Raw genomic sequence first — 13,366 nt, 5'->3', positions numbered from 1 at the left:
CCAGTACTAAGAAAAGATGTCCTTGAGTTGGAAAAAGTCCAGCGAAGGGCAACCAAACTAATTAGGGGTATGGAGGACCAGAGCTACGAGACGAGGCTACTAAATTTAAACATGTTCACATTAGAGGTGAGGAGATTAAGGGGGGATATGATTTCCATGTACAAAATGTTTAATGGTGGTAGCAACATTAGCGATAAACTGTTTAAAATTAACTCCGTTACAAAAACTAGAGGCCATCACCTAAAATTGATGGAAAAAAAATTCCAGCACAAGGGGCGAAGGGGGTTCTTCACAGTAAGATCAGTTAGGGTCTGGAACTCACTGCCACAGGCGGTGATTTCAGCAAATAATGTGGAATTGTTCAAGAAACTTTTGGACGATTTCTTAAGGGACCGTAATATACAGCGGTACGGGTACTCCTAGAATGAGATCCTAATAGGTTGGACTTGATGGACTAATGTCTTTATTCAACCTCAAATACTATGTAACTATGTAAGAGGAAAAAACTGGACGGACACAGTGGTGACATCCAATCCGTACCACTCCGATCAGGAGGGGATCCATGCACGGATCATCTCCTGATTGGACAGTGTGGAAGGGGCCTAAAGATACCATCCTGCTCTACTTAGACGGCTTCATCATTCACATTTTATCAAATAATTGTTACCCTTCCCATTCTTTTGAAAACATCCTTAGCTGCTGTTTTTAAACATCCTCAGTCAGGCACAAAGTTGTTTACAATATGAATTTTGCATTAAGAAGATTGCATTAAAAATTGAAGAAAAAAAAAAGGACACAGTAATTGTGGGTTAGGCAGGTAAAAAGAGAGAAAGATAAATACCTGGAAAACTAAAAAAGCATGCACAAACAGATCCTAAACAAAATCTTCAATGACAATTATCTATACAGTACAATCAGTTTCTGTCAGATCTACCATGACCAAAGATACATCACAAGGAAATGAGATAAGTCAGCATTAATAGGACTCCTCAAAGCTCTTAACCACGCCTGCAGCCACCGCTATAAAGATACCATTGTTATGAGATTTATATAACAACATTAAAAACTGTACATATGAAGAAATTAATGCAAATATATGAAACAGCTATAGGAACATGTGAAAAACATAGATTGATCTAATAAATACAGGGAGATGCACAAAGTGTCATACATGCAGAATGATTTCCTGCTGTTTGACTTTTGTAGCCATTGCTGAATTGCCGTGCATTTACATACATTTCTTTCATGTTTGCTTGTAATTTGGAAAGGTGACTCTGCTATTTTGAGTGAATTCTCACACAGATTAAAAGCTGACTGATGGGGCACAATAAGATTATGTGTGGGGGTTTTTTAGTACAGAATATTTATTTTAGAAATAGGATTAAGCCAGGTTTTGTAAATGATGTACACGTTCACAAGGATCAAACATTTTTGTGAGTACTGTACACGATTACATAATGACCTCAAGAATCTTGCATTTTTACAAGTATCTTTTACAGAACATCTGGCAGGAAGCGAATATGCCAGAAAACTAAAGAAAAAAAAAAGTTTAGCTCATCTTCAGTTTATGTATTCTTCCATCAATGGAGATCTTTGCACAAATGAAGTCTGTGTATCAACATCCCAGTAACTGTTTACCCCTGGGTAAAAACCGATAATGTAATTGTAGGGACCCTGTCCTAGACATTTTTCTATTTATTGCTTTTCTATTTTGGGGTAAGCACAAACTGTAGCCTGTCCAAACTATCTTAGAGGTGTTTTATGACCTTTGCAATTTGTTTAGCTATCCCATCTAACACTAGCTGTGCATAAAGTGTAATTTGAGCACTTTAGTGCTCTCTCCCTCTTGTCACCGCCAGGGCACCCACCTGAGAGTGACCCTGCAGAGCCCTTTACAGATGCTGCACAGCCCATCTGAGGCTGTCTATGGTGGGCTCTGAAGGGGTCTCAGGTGGGCTGGTCAGGGCTGCATCCCTCCCTCCTTTCCTTCCTTCCTTCCTAGCTCCTCTTACCTGCACACATGGCCTCATCTGCCGCCGGACCGGCCAGAAGTGACGTCACTTCCGGCCAGTCCGACATCAGATGAGCAGCGTCGCTGATGGGGCCCTAGCTTGTCTCAAAGCCGCTGGAGCAGCAATGCTGGGGCCCTGCGCTGCTAGTGCCGGGCCTCCTCCTCCTCGCCCTTCACCATCGGCCGATAGTCATGTAAGGGGCCCGGGCGGGCCCCCCAGGCTGCCCGGGCCCCTTACATGAGTATCGGATGTACCCCCCTGATGGCTGCCCTGGTCACCGCTCTCTAGCAATCTCTAAAATAAAATCAGCTTTACCCTTAGTTGTAATCTGTTTCTGTTTTCAGCTTGCCTTTATACAATGAGGATGATTTTCTAAAGGAGATAAAGGGTATCTATGGTCGAAACCTAAAAATAAATATATATTTCTATATTGAATTTAAATAAGTTCTATCCCACTCCTAATAACCATATCGATCTAGAAGTTTGTAAACGTATTTATTGAAGATGCCCATAGGATGTACTTGCTCAATGCACTGACACACTCAGCCCTGTGAATATGTACTTCCTTTCGTCAAAACTCACACTTTTGTCCCTGCCTTCTTAACTACAACTCAAAGTCTGAACGGTGTAACATTATTATTGCTGCAGGAACCAATGTAGTATGGGCTATGTAGTCATGAGAAATTACATCAAGCTGCAGGGAAAGAGACGCAAAGCACACTGGGAATCCAGGAAGTTGTTGAAAGTGATGGGCAAACAGAAGGCAGCACAGGTAAGCTTTGATTTTGTTTTAAAAAACAACTATAGTATTATTCCTATTACAATGATAATGTTATAAAAGGATAGTATATGCTGGGACTTTAGAATGCCTTTAAGAATCTGCAATGAAAATGCAGTTCAGTTATCAAATCATGTGCACATTACATGAACGAAAAAGAGTTTGCTTTTCACATGATTGGATAAAGTGAATCTTTACACAATATATTAAGTAGGGATTCACAAATAATTTTGTAAAGCAGCCTCTACAAAATCATCCATCCATTGGCTGAAATTCTTTTTCTCCATTGGCTGATCTCTGGCCAGATTCCTCCAAAGATACTCATGGCATCAACTGGACAACAAAGCCGACAAAAAATGGAGCCCAGCTTAATACTGTTCCATTTTTAAGAGACCTTTGTTGAAGCAGTTTGGCAATCACTAAGAAGAACTGCCCTTTTAGTAAATCTGCCATCAATTCTAATTAAATATTGACCACATAGGACAACCATGTAATTCCATGTAACTCAGTAATGTCCAGTGAATGTTCCTTGTTAATGCCTGAAGCCCTTTTGACTTGCCTAACCAATGAGCCTGAAATACAACCAGACACAAGCAAGAATTTAGTGAGTGTAATTTCCCTTTTAACATATAAAATATAATAAGGTATATAAAAATCATTACATATCACTTGGGAGGGGCTTCAAGTGGGGAGTAGGGACAAAGAGGGGAATATGGAGCCTGGAGCTGTGCCTAAAAATGTATATAATCAAGTATTTGGTATTAGGTATTTGAAAAGTGTGTTTATGTGTACAGTTTGTTATTATTAGGGATGAGCTCAGGTTCGGACCGAGCTCCTCTGAACATGGAAGGAACTCCACCAAACATAGCTGTCGATCAATCAGTTGAGGATGGGGAATTCCCCACCTGCAGCTGCACTTAAGCAAAGAGACAGGATGCAGTGATGTCATTCACCTTATATGGCCCCATGGCTATCATTGGTCAAGGAGATTTGCTTAATATGGCCGTGTGACCATATTAGGTCAATTATGCCAGTACAAGCATTCCACCCTTTGTTCAACTTCAGCTGTAGGGCAGGGAATGCCCCAGGCCACAGCTTATTGGTCAGGTGCAAGGTTGTGCTGTGGAGGCGGATCAAAAAATGGGGATGGAGAATATGGTGGTGTTGGATAATATGACAAGGCTGCTTTTTTCTAATTTGGTTATGGCAGTTGAGGGTGACTAGTGGGATACGAAGGTGGTCATGCATTAAATCAATTGTATGGCAACTTTTATTATGCTCATATGTATCCAAATTCCAGCAATTTTCTCATCTGTATATTGTTTATTTTCATGTTAACATTTACAATGTAAAAAAAGAGTAACATGAGGGGTAAAATCATACATATGCAATATGATTATAAAAATCAAGTATAGTTGACAAATGGAATGGGCTTGAAAATAGCCAGTTGCTAGTGGAAGGATAACTAAATGCAAATCATATTATAGAATACTGTATATAAAATCATGTTTACGTGACATTGTAAATACAAAATCCCTAATATTGCTATAACGTAACATGATATAAACACTTAGCAAATTGCTTTTCTTTTTAAAGCGATTCAGTAGCCAACAATAATTAATAAATCCCATACTAATATTATATAAAAAATTGTGTGGATCCTCAATAGGATTGCTGGAATAGATGGGGAAAGTGTAGACCTAAATCTAAGGGTCATAAAGTGCAGACAATTGTCCCAGATGCCTCTCCAGGGTAGCTAGGCAATAGCATAACAATCAAATATAAAATGGAAGAGGGATTGAGCTGTCCATCTGGAATCTTTTTATATTATCAAGGAGCAGGAAGAAAATAAGGTGATGAACTGACCTTCTGTATTATCAGATAATGATGAACTTGAAAGCATATAGGCTACAGTATATGAACCACATAAGTTTCTTCACTGTGTACAAGCAGAAAAAATGTTGCACATCTGCACATGGTTATAAATACACGGTTCGGAACTGTTCCACTTTTGGAGGAACTGTCCTTCTTTTGGAGCCTAATCCCCAAATGCCCCTCAGATGCCCCTATACAGAACTATATAAAAGTAACTATTAAAAGCCCAAATGCATTTTCAGTTTAAATCAGCTAAATACTTTCCAGGTGCATTAAAACAAAAGGTGTGCAAAGCCTTATAGCTTGTTTTCTTTAAAAAGTACAAAAAGCCTGCCCCCTGCCAGCATGTTGTAGAGAAGGACCATTGTTCTTTCTGTGGAAGGAGTGGTACCCACTGTAAATGTCTGACACACCCTCCGCTGAGTCAGAGCTAGAGCTCTACAAACAGCATTGAGCATGAGCTGTGCTAATTGCAGAGCTATAAGTCTGACTCATCAGGGGGCGTGCTGGACCTCGACAGAGATACCACTGTTTCCCAAAGGGTAAGGATCTTTCTCTACAGCATGCTGGCAAGGGATAGGCTTTTCTACTCAAACTGTGACTAATCTTTAAAGCAAATGATCTGTAAGAATTTGCACTCTTTTTGTTTTGACACACACTGAATGTATTTAGCACTTTTACACTGAAAGTTCAATTGGACTTTATCCACCAAAATATATAATTAAACTTTGCAACCATCTTCTAAATCATTGCATTGATATTTTCAAACACTAGTATTAGAAAATATAGTGCTTTAAAGACCACCACTGGGTTTATTTGACCATTTAAAATAGAAATAAACCCTTGCGGTTTTTTGCACATACAGTATCTAGTAGTAGATACTATATATGCAGTTTAAAAAAAGTTACCAAAAAGTTAAAACTTACCTGTGTCTCCGCCGTGCGCTCCCGTCTGTAGATGTGAAGATTCGTGGGGCGGCCGCAGAGGACCGCAGAGGACCATGGGGCGGGCGCATGTGCAGTAGAAATCTTCACCCGGGAGACAAGGAGAGACACAAGGTAAGTCAGTGCAGGTAGCCGAGTAGCGTGCACCCACACAGACTCGTGGGACACAGAAGACGCAGCAGTCAGCGCTGGATCAGAGACTGGAGGGACTGCTGAAAACTACAGGAAAGAAGAAGAGGATTGGATTACGAGGCATCATTTAAGGTAAGTCCTTACACCAGCATTGGGGGGAGGGAGAAAAAAATTAAGACTTTTATGTCACTTTAATATAAATGATTCATGTTTTACATTACCAGAGGGATGTGTGGCAGGAGGTATCCTTTATCTAAATATTTAGCACATATTTTGTAACATTCTTTTGACCCATTCTTTTGATCCAGGTGCTCCTAACAGACAGAATAACTAGGTCTACAACCTCCCTGTAAACTACATTGCAGCTGAGCAATGAAGTCTGGTCTACGACCCATCTCAGCATATGATTGGTACAGGAAGGAGCAGCAGCACACTGACGATGTCATCACTTTGCTCTCCTCTCTTATTAAGAAGCTTCCAGTGCTAGCACTGTGCTATGCAGTAGAGCCTGACTGGCAAAAAACATTGCTTTTTAGTCCAAGTGCATGCTGTGCAGGTGAGGTTATCGAGAGAGTGGTTTAGGTGAACAAAGATTGAGGTAAAGCTGTTTTTCTTCTAAAAGATCTGCAATTACTGTACCTAGATTATATACTGGTGCAGAATTCACTTACATTGACAGGGTTATTCACAAACGGTTGAAGAAAACTTCCCTAATTCAGCTCACTTTCCAGTTCAGCTATGTTGTCCTAGATTGTTCGCTTCTCATGTCTTCTCCAAACTCTTCACCCTTTTGTGAATAACCCAGCAAATAATACAGGTTGCTACAGGACCTACCCGAACCTCAATGAAAGAGTGGCAACACACTAATGATGTAATCCCTGAGCTCAGGGGCGTCCCGAGGCTGGGTGACACCCGGAGCGGAACCCGCGTGTCCCCCCGCCGAGATGTCACTGCGCATGCGCGTGACGTCATCGCGCGGCAGTATTCTGATACCTGCCGGCGGCCATCTTGGTGATGGACGCCGGCAGGGAGAGGAGGGGACAGTCACCCGGTGGGAAAAGGTATGCCGCCGGGTCCCCTCCTCTCTCCTGATACTCATGGACAGAACGCCTGACTTTTCAGAGGGGGGTGACACCAAAATGACTGTGAGTCATTTTGGTGTCACCCCTCCAATGGTGTCACCCGGGTGTGGGCCGCACCCCCCTACCCCCTTGTGACGCCACTACCTGAGCTCCACCTTCATGTTAGCATGTTCCTGCAATACCGTAGTGCCTTGATTGGCTTAGTGGGCTGCCCTTCTCTTTCCAGTAACAGGGACTGCAGTAGGCTGTTATCAAGACAGGTTTAAGAAAATATGTTCATTATATAGCAATGCATTGATTGATTTTTTAATGAATACATAAATGGATTAAACTGTGTTTTATTATTCTTAATGGCTCTAAAATTAGCTTAAATTACATTTTTATATCTGCCAGTTCAGTTTTATTAGGTCTCCTTATCCTTGTCCTGCTGGAGGTTTCTATGTTGTGTTCTTGTGCATACAGTGTAGTATCCAAGATCACTTGTAATAAGACTGCAGCCAGTCCGTCCTTTCCCTGCGATCTGTGGTTTTTTTTTCTGACATCAGGAGCCACCGGCCGCCGTCAGACAAAAAAAGCCAGGATAGGAATGCATAGCTAGATTCCTATTGGCTATTTCACTTTGCAATAGCCAATAGCAAACTTGCTATTGCACCTGCCCTCTGCTGCTGTCAATCAGCAGAGGGGGACCTGAAGTTCTCCATCAGGTCCCAGCAGCTGCCAGAATACAAAAAAAACAAACCCTGCAGATAGCAAAGAAGATATTGCTTCCTGTGCTATCTGCCATCATTTCAGGGGAGTGCTCTCTTTCCTCCTCCCTTCCCCCCAGCGGATAGGGGGGGGGGGGGCAGAGGGCACCTCCCTGAAATGAGAAGGGCACCTCCCTGAAATTGCTTTTTTCAGGTTGGTATCCCTGGTAACCCTGCCGCTCCGTGTAAACAGTGAGAGGGGAGAGCAGTCTTCCCCTCTCACAGGAGTTCCACACAGTGCTGTGCTAGAACTCCTGTCTTGGTGGTGACAGGTTCCATAAAGAGAACCTGTCACCTCCAAATGCTATCACACAGGGGCTTGTTAGCTCCTGTGTGATAACGATAAAGTTAAGTGAAAACAAATTGATAAAAAAATATTAAATAAATAAAAATAAAAAAATACGGAAAAAGTAATAAGAAAAAAATGAATAAATTAAAAAAATTAAAAGGTGATTAAAAAGTAAAAAATATCATGGCCCACTTGCCATGATAACCAGTTTATTGGCAGGCTCCTTCCCTACAGGGACGGGGGCTCCCCTGCACAGAAGGAGGACAGGAGCCTGCCAATCAGCTTGTTACTATTCCCTGGGTGATATTTGGGGGCGTACAGGGACAATGAGGGCATGCTGGAACTTGTAGTTGCCTGGGTAATATTTTGGTGGCGTGTAGAGGGACAATGAGGGTATGCTAGGACTTGTAGTTCAATTACAATATGTCCCAGCATGCTCTCATTTTACCTGTACACCCCCACATATCACCGGGGGGGGCAAAATTTTGTTCTGCCCGGGGCGCCCGTTACTCTGGTTACGCCACTGTGTGGATACAGTCTCCTTTTTTTAAACAATGCAGATATAGTAAAGATTGTCATTTAAGGACAAATTGCCGTTCAGTACAAGCGCTTTCGGGGTCTCAACAGTACCCCTTCATCAGGCTCAAATTTTGTCATCAAGCTAAATTATGTCACTTTGTAGCAACTAAATTTCATCCAATAAACGAAATTTCGACCGGGAAATCGGGAATTCGGATTCGTTTACATTCGTTTTAGCTGTAATTCGGAATTCGGATACATCCGAATCTTCGAATTTCCGAAATTATGCCAATAGTGCAAAGTCGCGCTGCAGCTGAGCCGAATCCCGACAATATTGTCGGGATCCAACCCCACTACCTGATTGACAGTGGGCTCTGCCTCTCTATAGCCAGCTGTGCCTGCCCCCTCCCCTGTCCGTCCCTCCAGTCAGCACTAGAGGAAGGGAGGGGGGAATCACTGCGGGGAACAGTGACTGACAGTCACTGCTCTCTGCAGGTAGAAGATCGGGAAATAAGCGATCAGCGGTATGAGCTCACTCAGTTCTCAATCTATAGAGCTAACGTGTTAAAACTTCAGTGTCACACGTCGGCTCTAATTATGGGGATGTGTGTATTTTACTCTCCCCCTATTTCTCCTTTTTAAAAAAGAAGACAACCCAAAAAAAGAGAACCCCCTTAGATGGCTCAGATCAGTCATCAAAAAATGATTTGGCAACCGAAGGGTTAATTAAGCTGCACCCAATATTCAGCTTAGTTCAAGATATGGGATAGTCCTCATTACACAATACTAGCCACCTCAGCTCTCGTACCTGTATACCCCTTATGGACCAGAACAATTTTTACATGTATTTATTATAACCTATGCGCAAACAAGTAGTTAACCCCAGAGTTCCTGGAGTTCTTCTTTAACTGATGTCATACGCATATCAAAGGTCACATCTAAAACACAATGAAACAATCCATGTACCCATTGCATGGAATTTTGACTGCCCCATCTGCTGTAAAATACAAAGCAATTAGCGGCTATCATTTTGACAGCTGTAAATTGCCGGGAACAGCGGCTGGAGAGAGGGGCTGGATATAATAGATCTGTCCTACAACTTAGTTACAACAGCAAAATGTTTCCCAGCACACTCACCAGCCAGCATGCAAAAAAACTTGCAAACAAACTCCGGGTACGTTTTTTTAACCCTTGCAGTAGGGCTACCCCCTCATTGCAGGGGTTAACTGCTTGTTTTGGTCTAGGGCTATAAATAACAAAGTTATCCTCATCCGATCCTTCGAGTCGGCTTGCTCTTAGACCGATCAATAGAGCGCCTCTCCCCCCTCCGCTGCGGCAATCTAAATCATCACATTCTATACACTTTGGATGTGAGGAATTCTATAGTGCTTTGGATGTGAGGAAGCTGAGGGACATACCATTGCTGCAGTGGAGGAGAAGACAGGCTTCAGGGAGTGCCATCACAGCCGGCCGGCTTGGAGGATCTGGTGAGTATATCTTTATTATTTTCAGCCCTGGACCAAAACGAGCAGTTAACCCATGTAGTGCAGGGATAGCCCCACTTCAAGGGTTAATTAAAAAAAAGAGTTATTTTTAAAGTCTTTTAGAAATCCTCATGTGGCTAGAATTTCAGAAGCAGACAAAACAATAGCTGGCACATAAAACAAACATAAGCCCTGCGAGGTTGAGTGTAGCAGTGGCTGCCACACCTACACCTCCTGACAACATGCAGACAGGATATACCTGACTTTAACATGTGACGTTACACATTTCCAGTTATGTGCTGTTCTACACAAGTAATGACAGAGCAAGGAAGTTAGAATTGCCACTTAAACGGCTTTTTGTTTGTTTTCCTTTCTGCTTTTCTAAAAAAAAAAAATGTTTAGTGGAGACAATACCTGGACACCTGCAAAGGACCCTCATTCAAGTAGCCAAAACGTCAGCCTGCAACATGTGATCAAGCAGGAAAGGTACTTTATACTCGTTTCCTCTCTTTCCTTTATACTCTTTTAGCATGTGAATTTACATCTAGCATGCTGGTAACTCGCAGTTGTACATATGATGATGATGATGATGCAGACATTGGGATTTGGGATGTTTTGCTTTTTGTGCAGTGCGTATATATATTGTTTCATATAAAGCAATAGGAAGAGGGTTTAACCTCCCACAACCCCACCCCACCCCTCAAACACCACCCCCACCCCAGCAAACAACAGCAGGACCTCTCATCTGAAACACAGAAGAGCATCATAATAAGAGCTCTTCTTAAAAAAGAACTCCAGGAAACGTTTTCTTCGTGGAACTATCCCCAAACTGCAAGGGTTAAATGCTCGTTTTTGTCTAAGTGCTAAAATAACGTTACACTCACCCGAAGCTTACAGGCTAGCCAGCTGTCACAGTTCTTTCCAGCCTGTTTCCTCCTGCTGCATCATTGGTATATTCCTCAGCGTTGTCACGTCTATACACTGTGTGATGATTTACAAGACCTTAGACCGCTGCAGAGGGGGCGAGATGCTCTAGGGACCAGTCTAAGAAGAAGCTGGCTGGGAGCACCAGGTAAGTATCTTTCTTTTTTTTTTTTTTACCCTAGACAAAAATGAGCACTTAACCTTTGCAGTGCAGGGTTTAAAAGAGAACTATGGGGTAAACTTTTTATCCCATAGTTCTCTGAAGGGTCACGGGAGGACATATACTAACGTTAAGCTGAACTCTGCGCTCACCCTCCCCCCCAAAACTAACTGATGGCCTAAAAAGCTTCTATTGAAATTCACAGCTCACGATCAGAAATCGTCCGCGCTTCTTCTACCACCCACCTCTAACGTGTTTCACTGACACAGGCTTAGGGCTCTTTCACACGTGTCAAAACCAGGCGTTTGAGAAGCGTTTTTAATGCCTCCCTGATGCCTTTTAACGCCCATGTTTGATAAAACAATAGCAACAGCCCAGTACAGTTCAAACATGGGCGTCAGCGTTGCCAACGCTGGACGTCGTGATTGACCATTGGATTACTGCGATGGATGCATTTTTTGACTTTTTTTTTTTTTTAAATTAAAGGACTTGTCAAAAACTTGGGGGGCGTGGCGGTGCATTGAACTCAATGGCACCGCAGCCACGCCCTCCGGTGTCTGGGGGGAACGGGCCCTTAAAGGCTAAGTTTACTTTTCTGACCATGTTTTTGGTAACACCCATATTCTGGGTATAACATGAAGCATGGTCACATGTTACCTGAAGCACAGGGTTCTTCTCCCCACAGGCTGCTGTTGGTTTTTTAATTCAGCATGACTGATGATGGCTCTGTCCACACAGCTATGTCATCTATTCACAGATCCTTTGACAGAATCTACGATTCGAGCAGCTACAAGTCCCATCAGCCACAACAGCAGAGGAACTTGTAGTTCTGAATAAAAATGTATCAACACTAAACTCACAGAGGGGAATTTATCAAAACTGGAGCAGACAAAATCTGGAGCAGCTGTGCACGGCAGCCAATCAGCTTCTCTTCTTTTATTTCCAAATCTTACCTGAACAAACTAATGGAGGGAGCTGATTGGTTACCATGGGCAACTGCTCCAGATTTGATAAATTCTCCCCATAGTCCATTCTTTATTCCTACTATTCACATTGCTGAACGTCTGCAAGGACATGTATAGGCGGGAGAATCTGCAGGAGACAGAGCATTGCACCCATGATTCACTGATCACAGCTGCAATACATTGTGGGCTCCAATGCACTAATATAATAAAGCCCATTTTTCTCTCATGAAGAAGGGTGCATTTCTAAAAGGTGGACTTTGCCTTTAAGTCACTTTATCAGGTACAGATGGGTGTACATTTCAGCATGCTTTGTTGTGTTCATCTACGACAGAACACACGTCGTCCATTCATCACAGCCCTCCAGCTCCCCATAGAAATCCCCGCCCACCTGTTACGTCATCACGGCGTGACGTTCCAAACCCGGAAGCGGCTGCTGTCACTAACAACCAGCACAACAAGAACGCGTTGTATGATATAGGGGGTGACTGTCCTATGTGTGTGCCCCCGGAGGTTCCACTATGCGGGTACCGGGCGCGTTCAGTTGATGGGGGTACGGAAGTGATAAATGGCTGCTGGAGGAGGAGGAAGAGGGATGTATCGGAAGGAGTTCCGGCCAGCTCATCGTCTACCTTCTACTCGTGTATGTGTGTAGCTTCCTGTATCTGTCAGAATGCTCATCAGTCACACTTACCTCGGTTGACACGTCTGTACACTTGGCTATTAGTGCTAAAGTCCTGGTAGGCAGTGTGTATTATAGCTGACTGAGGTCTCTGCATGTGTCAGCTCAGCAAAATGCCTACCCAAAGACTCCATTCAGTGAGGGGAATTAATCAAAACTAGAGCAGACAAAAACTGGAGCAACTGTGCATGACAACCAATCAGCTTCTCTTTCATTTTCAAATCTTAACTGGACAAACTGAAGAGAGAAGCTGATTGGTTGCTGTGCACATCTGCTCCAGATTTTGATCAATTCCCCCCAGTGTATTTCCAGTCTGGGAGCGCCTTCTCCCACACTTGTTGGCCATCGAACTGAACTATTTCATCTGATAGAACAGAAGCCTCATTGGTGTGTGAGCAGGTTTCTTTTTTTAGGGTACTTGTGAGGATATGAACAGCAGTATGGCTATTGGTGATTTGTGCAAACTGTGGGGCTGTCATCCTTGTCCTTGCTAGTGACCTACTGATGCAGAAAAGTAGTCTTTCCACCCTGCATGCTCCAGGTTGGGGATTCACATGGTAGTGAAGTCAGGATCAGGGTGACAGCTCCAAGACCATCACTTTACAGACCAAATTGGCACTAGCCACACCTGTATTATTATTATCCCCATGTGTTCGATTCGCTGCTGGAACGCACTGGAGCACATCCCTGCTGGCTTCCTGCGTTCAGGGGTGGGAGGCGGAATAGCAGTGCATTGAAGTCAATGGCACCACAGCCACACCCCCACACCCCCCCCAC

The 13,366-nt window shown here is 43.1% G+C and overlaps 1 protein-coding gene across 1 annotated transcript in view; it reads left to right on the top strand.

Moving 5' to 3' along the window:
• Positions 1-12,315: 12,315 nt before the first annotated feature.
• Positions 12,316-13,366, top strand: part of SLC35B3 (solute carrier family 35 member B3) — a 31,197-nt gene continuing 30,146 nt past the window's right edge. The window contains exon 1 of the mRNA XM_018560340.1: positions 12,316-12,550. The gene's annotated coding sequence lies outside the window, so the exon portion shown is untranslated. The remainder of the gene's footprint in view (positions 12,551-13,366) is intronic.

The sequence above is a fragment of the Nanorana parkeri genome, unplaced genomic scaffold, assembly GCF_000935625.1.
Source record: "Nanorana parkeri isolate BGI_ZX_2015 unplaced genomic scaffold, ASM93562v1 scaffold451, whole genome shotgun sequence".
NCBI classification, from domain to species: domain Eukaryota; kingdom Metazoa; phylum Chordata; class Amphibia; order Anura; family Dicroglossidae; genus Nanorana; species Nanorana parkeri.
Note: the sequence above shows the minus strand (reverse complement) of the source record. Positions and strands in the feature narration are given on the sequence as shown.